This window comes from Cynocephalus volans, chromosome 11 (genome assembly GCF_027409185.1).
Source record: "Cynocephalus volans isolate mCynVol1 chromosome 11, mCynVol1.pri, whole genome shotgun sequence".
Lineage (NCBI taxonomy): Eukaryota > Metazoa > Chordata > Mammalia > Dermoptera > Cynocephalidae > Cynocephalus > Cynocephalus volans.
The window spans coordinates 104,021,774-104,031,286 of NC_084470.1; positions in this window are offsets into that span (position 1 = coordinate 104,021,774).

A 9,513-nucleotide genomic window follows, 5' to 3' on the forward strand; every position below is an offset into this window, starting at 1 on the left:
GACTGCCTCTTCAGCAAATGGTGCTGGGATAACTGGATATCCATATGCAGGAGAATGAAACTAGATCCATACCTCTCACTATATACTAAAATCAACTCAAAATGGATTAAGGATTTAAATATACACCCTGAAACAATAAAACTTCTTAAAGAAAACATAGGAGAAACACTTCAGGAAATAGGACTGGACACAGACTTCATGAACACGACCCCAGAAGCACGGGCAACCAAAGGAAAAATAAACAAATGGGATTATATCAAACTAAAAAGTTTCTGCACAGCAAAAGGAAAAATTAACAGAGTTAAAAGACAACCAACAGATTGGGAGAAAATATTTGCAAAATATACATCTGACAAAGGATTAATATCCAGAATATACAAGGAACTCAAACAATTTTACAAGAAGAAAACAAGCAACCCAATTAAAAAATGGGCAAAAGAGCTAAGCAGGCATTTCTCTAAGGAAGATATACAAATGGCCAACAGACATATGAAAAAATGCTCAACATCACTCAGCATCCAGGAAATACAAATCAAAACCACACTGAGATACCACCTCCCAGGAATCAGTGGTCAAGAGGAGAAACCAAGAACCTGTTAGGCAGACATAAAAAGTCAACTCATGCTTTTCAGTGAAGCTTAGAGATGGGAGCCTGAATAGGAAAGAAACTTCAGGAAATTCTGACCCTTCTACCTAAAAACAAACTCATGTCAACTGAATGATGGCAGGATCAGCCTGTCTCTCCAAAAGCCTCCCATGCCCAATGACACGCCCAGCTCTGACACATCCTATGTGACGCCATCCACCATCTTGTCACTAGGTTCAAGTCACAGCTCAAGCACATTAACTGTGTGACATTGACAAAGTTAACATGCTGGCCTCAGTTTCCTCATCTCTGAAATGCAGATGATAATAACATCTAACTCATAGTGTTGTTGTTCGGATTAAATGAGTTCATATATATTCATGACTAAAACCACTGCCAGTCATCTGATAATCACAGTACTCTAGTTATCATTACTAATATTGTAGCTACTGAGGTCACAGCTTTGTTTTCACACACAAAAAAAGTCCTTGTTTCTTAATCTGGCAAAGATCTGTGTAACCCTGTTGCACTTACTACAGCTTGATTCATTAGAAGAAAATATATTTGATGTTAAACCTTCAAGAAGTGAAAAGCAAGGCCACTCTCACTATGGTGGTAGCTGTCTGGTGGTGGCAGCAGTGACAGCGGCAGCCTCCTGCAGGGCACCTGTGTCCGCAGCAGGAGTAAGCTTCCTGTGTGGTGGTGGTGATGGCAGCCATGGCAGTGGCTTCAGTGGCCTCCTGCAGGGCTGTGGTGTCCATGGCTGCAGCGGGCTTCCCACGTGGTGGTGGTGGCTACAGCTACCTCCCACAGGGCTACTGTGTCCTCAGCGGCATGGCTTCCCACTGGGATATGTACATGGTGGTAAGGGGCTTCCTATGTAGTGGCGGTAGCAGCAGTCACGGATCACCCACACAACTGCTGCTCTGTGGCAAGATGGGAGTAAGTTCTGGGACTGGCTAATGGCTCTGGCAACTGCAGCACCACGGTGGTGGTCCCGTTTCAATCTTCTGCAAGAGGAATATGCCCTGGGCTCCTCTAGTCCACCAGTTTTCCATAAGTCCTTTTATCAAGTTAATAATTCTTTATTAAAATTATCTTTTCTTAATTGACACATAATAATTGTATATATTTACGGGGTACAGTGTGATATATTGGTAAATCAGGACAATTAGCACACCTATCACCTCAAACATTTGTCATTTCTTTGTGTTGGGAACATTCAAAATCCTCTCTACTAGCTACTTGAAATTATACTATAAATTGTTGGTGACTATGGTCACCCTACAGTGCTATAGAACACTAGATCTTATTCTTCCTATCTAGTTGCAATTTTGCATCCACCGACCACCCTTCTCACTATCCTCCTCCCCACTCCCCAGTCTCTGGTAAACACTAATGTACTAATGTACTCTCTACTTCTATGAGATCAACTTTTTCAGCTTCCACACGTTAGTAAGAACATGTAGCATTTCTCATTCTGTGCCTGGTTTATTTCATTCAACATAATTTTCTCCAATCTCATGTATGTTGCCACAAATGGCAGGATTTCATTCTTTTTCATGGCTGAATAATATTCCATTTTCTTCATCCAGTCATCTGTTGATGGACACTTAGGTTGGTTGCATATCTTAGCTATTGTGGATACAGCCACAATAAACATGGGAGTGCAGGTATGCCTCGGACGTGTTGGTTTCCTATGAAGCTGTGTAATGATTACATGGGAGTTTAGTAAATATTATACTCATATGATATGCTTTTGCATATGTTTGAAATTTTCCATAATTAAAAAGTTTTACATATTGGAAAAAGACAGACTTTTCAATAAATGGTACTGGGAAAACTAGACATACACATGCAGAACAATCAAACTGGATCTCTATCTCATACCAGCTACAAAAATCAACTCAAAATAGCTTAAAGACTCACACATCAGACTTGAAACTACATAATTACCAGAAGAAAACATAGGGGGAAAACCACAAGACATTGGTCTGAGCAATGATTTTTTTAGATTTGACCCCAAAAGCACAGGTGACAAAAACATACAATAAACAAATGGGACTACACTAAAGCAAAAAGTTTCTGCACAGCAACAAAATCATCAACAGAGTGAAGAGACAACCTCTGGATGGGGAAAAAACATTTGCAAACCACACATCCAACAAGGGGTTAACATCCAAAATATACAAGGAACTCACATCTATAGAAAGAAAACAAATAATCCAATTAAATTAGAAATTTCATTTTTAAAATCAAAGGATAGAGTTAAACGACCAGTTAGGTACAACTGAAGGAAGAATTAGTAAAACATGAGATATTTAAAATTTGCCACATTGCAATATAGAAAGATAGGAAATACAAAAGATATGAAGACTAAATGGAAAAGTTTACCACACATCTAACCAGTTTTCCCATAGAATACAAGCAATAAGGAGGCGAGATTTTAAAACAACATGGATTTTTGTCTATTACAGAGCTACCAGATAATATGAATCTACAGATATTGGAACAGCCTAAGATATTTCAATCAGGAAAAATGCAAATTCATGCCTAGACATACTGTAATAAAGTTGAAAACAACAAAGACAAAGAAAAGGTTGTTGAAGAATCCAGAGATAATGGATGGATCATCTAAAAGGATGACAGAAAGAACGGCAGAAACTTCTCAAAAGCAGTAGTGGAATCCAGAAGACAGTGGAGTAACACATGCAAGGTGTGGAGACAGTAATCGTCAATGTAAAATGATTAACCAGCAAAACTATGTTCATGAACAGGAATGGAATGAAGCAGTTTACAAGTAAACAGACACTGAGCATTTACCACCAAAAATACTTTATTTAAAAAGTAATAGTGGAATACTTCTAAGTAAAAAGATGATCCCAGAAGGATAGTCAATAAATGAAAAAGGGATCTAAGGAGAAATACCACAGAGGTTCTGCAGCTTTGCCCTAGCTGTGAGGCCCTCACATCCATCTCCCAAGCATGTGGTCCTCAGTTCAAAATCAGAGAGAGAAGCAGTTTCTTACCTTTGGCCCTAGGTGACTTCACAATATTTGATAGTTGAACTCTGGCTTGAGCCTGAGGTAAAATAGTTTATTTTTACTAGTTTTTGGTTTGTTCAATTGATTTGACGCTTGGAAAGAGAGATACTATAGTCCCATTTAGAGCCATTAACTTCAATCTGGAATTAAAATACATTTGTAAAAGGGAAGACACAAAAGACTTTGCCACAATGGACAGATACTGCAATAGCTTAGAAAAACATGGAGAGGCGACTGGTGCACTGAGAAGTAGATCTAAGGAAATCCCACAGTTCAGCTGAAAAAACGAAAGGTTAATACACCCTGAGTATAGAGTAAGATGAGAGAGAGAACATAGGCTATAGAGAAGAAAAAATCTTCAAAAAATAAAAAGGCTGAGAATATTCTGGTAGTGAAGGAAAACAAGAAGAGCTGTCCCTGAAGGAGCACCACATGCTGGGCTGTCCTCTGCACTACTCGCTTCATGGTACTTGCCACACCATGTGCTGAGCACTGACTTTCTTTTCTATCCCCCCTCTCAGACTTCACCCAGTTATGAGCAGGAAATCCATCATATGCATTTTTGCATGATTGACACCTGCGCAGAGCTTCATGGAGCTTAATGATAAGTGTTACTCGTAGAGGACAGACAGTAATAGGTGTTTATTAAGAGAGTACTTACTGTGCACATGTGGAAATAAGGGGCATATGCTGGGGGTGTGATCATTTTTCCTGCAGATGTCTGTATGACATCAGCCTCTCCCATCCGTAGGATGCTGCAGCTGGGGTTGGGTGGGGAAGAGAGCTCCACTCGGAAGGGAAGACTTTGTTCAAGGGCTGCAACTAAGGCAATTTCTGAGGCTTGCCCTATATCTTAACATAGGATCCTGGTTGTGCATAAAATAGAGCATTGACTTTAACTGAACAAGAACAAAGACCGGAATAATGTACAAGACAGGCAGGAGATAACAAGTTAAAAAATAACAAAACGAATAGCAATGAAGAGTCATGAGCCATTAAACCTCAGTGGAATGAAAACTTCGCTGCCCCCATCCCCACCCACCAAGAAAAGCCTAAGAGCAGCAGAGGTCCACAGAACTGAGATTTCCTGAACATGTCTCACCTGTGTGCTGCTCCACCAAATATCTAAGTTGTGCAAACTGATAACACCGAGCACTCAGGGAGGTTTCTCATGGTCACGGTCTCTGTACAAAACCTGAGCAATAAGCCCGACAGCTCTGCTCAGAAGGAGGTGGCCACAGCCTCGCTCACACCGTTCCTCTCCTCACAGTTTCCCGTCACCCGCAACCAAACCCTCCCAGCAGATTTTAGGCACAGTCCCATCTTCAGCTTGTCCCTCTGCATTCCCCTCAGGATTCTGCATTCTGCAGAGTCAACTGACTTCAGTTTTACATCCAAATGTACCCAGAGCCCTAGTCAGTAGACAAGGCAAGCCCAGTGCACTCCTGGCCTGAGGAGCCCAGCCCTTCACGTGTGTCGACTGACGCTGCAAGGACCTGCCTCCCAAGACACTCCCACAGAGCAAGAAAAAACGTCAAACAAAATCGAGCGTGAAGAAAGGCAATTTCACCCCTCCAGGGAGAAAAACCAAAGGAAACTCCTCAAAAGAGCTGACGCACGATTCTCCTTCCATCTCACCCTTCTTTCCTCCTGGAAAACCTGGACTCAGGTGAGGCTACCTTGCTTGTGAAGGACGAAACGATCTCTTCATGTTTGAGTAAGGTGAGTCAAATCTCACCCCAGAGCCCCCTGACAGGAAGAAAGATAAACACGCACTGACACTAAAATCCATGGGCATTTGGCTACTTCCGATACACCCTGACGGTGACAGACCGACCTGGCCGTGCCACCTGTGCTGACTCTTAGCCCACATCTGCGAGCCTGCTGGGGAAGGGGCTGAGCGAGTCTCCTCCCTGTGCTTCCACCGCCCAATTCCTGCTCAGTTAGTTGAGTGTTTAGCAGCAGAGTATACCTCAAAACTCTCTTAAGACACCTCTATAAAATATCTAAGAAAGGATGATCACATACATGATGACGTGCAAAGGTGTGAGGGAAAAATATTCTGAAAAATGACAGAAGCCCCATGATGGAGTTTGGATGTGTTGTCCCCTCCAAAACTCACGTGAAAATTTGATCTCCAATGTGGCAGTGTTGGAAAGTGATTGAGTCATGGTGGCAGATCCCTCATGAATGGATTAATGCTCTTCCTGCGGGGAGGGGGGTTAATGAGTGAGTTCTCGCTCTATTAGTTCCCGCGAGAGCTCGTTGCTTAAAAAGACCCTGGTACCTTCTCTCTCTCTCTTGCTTCTTCTCGCCATGTGATCTGCTTGTACCTGCTGACTACCTGCCACATTCCGCCATGAGCAGAAGCAGCCCGAGGCCTGTGCCAGACGAAGCTGTCCCAGATTCATAAGCCAAATAAACCTCTTTCCTTTATAAATTACCCAGTCTCAGGTATTTCTGTTACAGCAACACAAAACGGACTAAAACACCCCATGAAACTATAGGAATAGTAATCAAATGATCATAATTATTTCTGCAAATTGTATGAGTGATTTGAAGTAAAGCAAATGCAAAGCTAATAAAATAAAACCATAGAGTCAAGATTTATTAATTTAAAATAATAATCTAAGGAGAAAAGAAAGGGAAAAAAATTAAACAGGCCATTTTAATTAAACACTCCAGATAAACCTGATTTCACAACCTTACTCATATCACAAACATGGCTTCTTGTTAGTAATTTAACCTTAACAGTTCCCAACTGTGGACTTTAGGGAGCACAGTTTAACAATCCACCAACTGTGGCTGTAAAGTCCTCAAATAAAACAAAGTTAAATAGTCACTGACCACTCAATATGTAAGTTAATAACTGTCTGAAGTCCCATCTAATCTTTAAAACATTACTATCTTCACGTTCACTCATTTTAAAAAGACTGGAACTCTCTGAAAAACTCAGGTGGCTCTTCTCCAGGGATAAGGCCTCCTTAAGATACCAAATTTTCACAGGTCGGTCTGCACCATCTATGTTCATTCTCCATAGTTCTTGACTTGAACGGGCTCCCATCCCAGCCTTCCCAGGCCTTCAGTTGTCATGAGCACGAGGAATCTCTCACTGGAAGATGAGACTGAGGAAAACTGATTCAGAGACGCAGAAAGCACGGACTCCCACATGGACTCCTTCAAAGGACTGGGCAGTATAGAGCTGTCTTTACCTGGCATTCGTGTCCATGCAAAATCCATCTAATGGAACAGAAGTCAGAAGTGGCCAGTATGCCAGCTGCCAGGGAGAAAATGGGGAAGAAGCTTGCTCCTCAGATGGGAAAAAAGAATGCTGGTGACAGCTAGCTGAGATGGTAGGACCCTTGTTGACAGGGCTGAGGTCCAGGCGGAGCACGGGACTCGGAGGAAACGCAAAGCTGAGTAAGAAACGAGTGCAGTCCTGCAGAGTGGAGACACTTTCCAGGGACAGGCTATGGCGCCATGTACCGCACCACCCGTGGTTCACCCCAGGCCAGCGGACACCCACAGCAGCTGTGTGGCTGGTGGGTCACAGCTCCATGATGTTCAGCCTTCTGTGTCAGCCTGGCTACAGCCCCAAGCAGAGTAGAGGCTTCAGGTAGAAGACGTCATTATATGCATCTGGAGTGAGCTGGGGAAAAGGAGGGGATGAAACACAGCATTTCATCCAGGTGGAATTTAAGGATCACTTGAAGAAGTATGATTCCCGGCTGCCATTTCCTGGTAAGATCAAGAAAACGCATGCACCAAAATATGTGGGAAAGGCCTAAGTAGCCCTGAGAAAGATCCAGGAGACACAGTGAGGAATATTTTTAAAGAAAGCTCTTGGGGGCACAGAGAGCAGAAGTGAGTGGGAAAATGTGGATATTGATGACAGACCTGAAAAACAATTCAGAAAAATCATACTCTTAATGTGCATAAGTTTTAGGAACACATTAACCAATGTATTTTGCTTATATTTTCCTTTCTGTGAGATATAGTGATTGTAGGGAAAGTGAAGGAAAATGGTCAGGACCCCTGAGATGTTCAGAATCTTGCTGAGCATTTGATGTAAATATGCACATGAGCCCAGGAGTTCCTTGGTTATTGTCTAATGTAATTGCACATGGGCACTCAGGTGTTCTGGGTTATGGACTTAAGTGTAAAGGATGAGGGGCTCTGATCCACGGGGCCCCCCAAACCCCAGATGCTCCTGGGGGTGCCACAAGGAGCCCACTACTGTTGCTGGAGGCTGTTGCTGCAAGCTGTTGCTGCCAGTGCCCCCAGATGCCCCGAGAGGCCACTGCCACCACTGCTGCTACTGCTGCTGTAAGCTGCTACTGCTACTACTGCTGAGGACTGAGCTCATGTCCAAGTGCCTCTCCCTTCCTCCTTTCCCAAGGCAGCCACATGCGACCTCACCCCACAGCCATAGCCAAGTCTCCAAGTTTGCATGGAGAGGTCTGCACTGCTAATGAGTGAAGTCTAGAGCCTTTGGCAGCTAGCTGACTGTTCTGGGCTTTCTTGGTTTGTTTATTTGTTTTGCCTCGGGGGATGGATAAGAAGCAGAAGCTGATCTTCAGAGTAAAAGAACACAATGAAGCAGTTACAGAGAAAGGAACAGAGACACACAGAAGAGAAAAACTCCTGACCACGTTCATGTCTCTCATTCTGGTTTATTCTCAGATTCAGCTGCTCCCCTGCCATGAGCTCTGTGTGATGCTCTGTCTGTCATGCTGACAAATTCTCTCTTCTGTGAAGCCTGAGCTGTTGTTTATGACCCGCGGTGTCACATGCTGGTGCACAGCTCATCCCACATGCATTCGCAATTGTGTCCTCCTTTGCCTACCTCTGCTCTGGAGACTGAAACTAGTCATCGCTTTCCTAGCCTTCCTGCACTTGTGGGTGCCCACATGACAGACGTTTGACTGATAATATATAAGCAAATGTCTCAGGAAGGGGCCTTTTCATTTACTTCTTCCATCAGACATGGTTGTGATGGTCAGGGCTGGGGCAACCATCTTGCAACCATGAGAGTTAACATAAGCTACACACTAAATGCGGAAAGAGGAAGAACAGAGTCTGGATTCCCAATGGGTACCTTTCCTGCTAACCACGTCTTTGGTGTTACAATAAAAGTAAACTCCTCTTTGTGTGTCTTAGTACTTCTAGCCAGTGAGTTTCTTTTTTTTTTTTTTTTAATTTTATTTTGTCGATATACATTGTGGTTGATTATTGCTCCCCATCACCAAAACCTCCCTCCCTTCTCCCTCCACCCTTCCCCCCCAACAATGTTCTTTCTGTTTTCTTGTCGTATCAACTTCAAGTAATTGTGGTTGTTATATCTTCTTCCCACCCCCCGGTTTTGTGTGTGTGTGTGTGTGTGTGTGTATGTGTGTGAGAATTTATATATTAATTTTTAGCTCCCACCAATAAGTGAGAACATGTGGTATTTCTCTTTCTGTGCCTGACTTGTTTCACTTAATATAATTCTCTCAAGGACCATCCATGTTGTTGCAAATGGCAGTATTTCATTCGTTTTTATAGCTGAGTAGTATTCCATTGTGTAGATGTACCACATTTTCCGTACCCACTCATCTGATGATGGACATTTGGGCTGGTTCCAACTCTTGGCTATTGTAAAGAGTGCTGCGATGAACATTGGGGAACAGGTATACCTTCGACTTGATGATTTCCTTTCCTCTGGGTATATTCCCAACAGTGGGATAGCTGGGTCGTATTTTAGATCTATATGCAGTAGTTTGAGGAACCTCCATACCATTTTCCATAAAGGCTGCACCATTTTGCAGTCCCACCAACAATGTATGAGAGCTCCTTTTTCTCCACAACCTCGCCAGCATTTATCGTTCAGAGTCTTTTGGATTT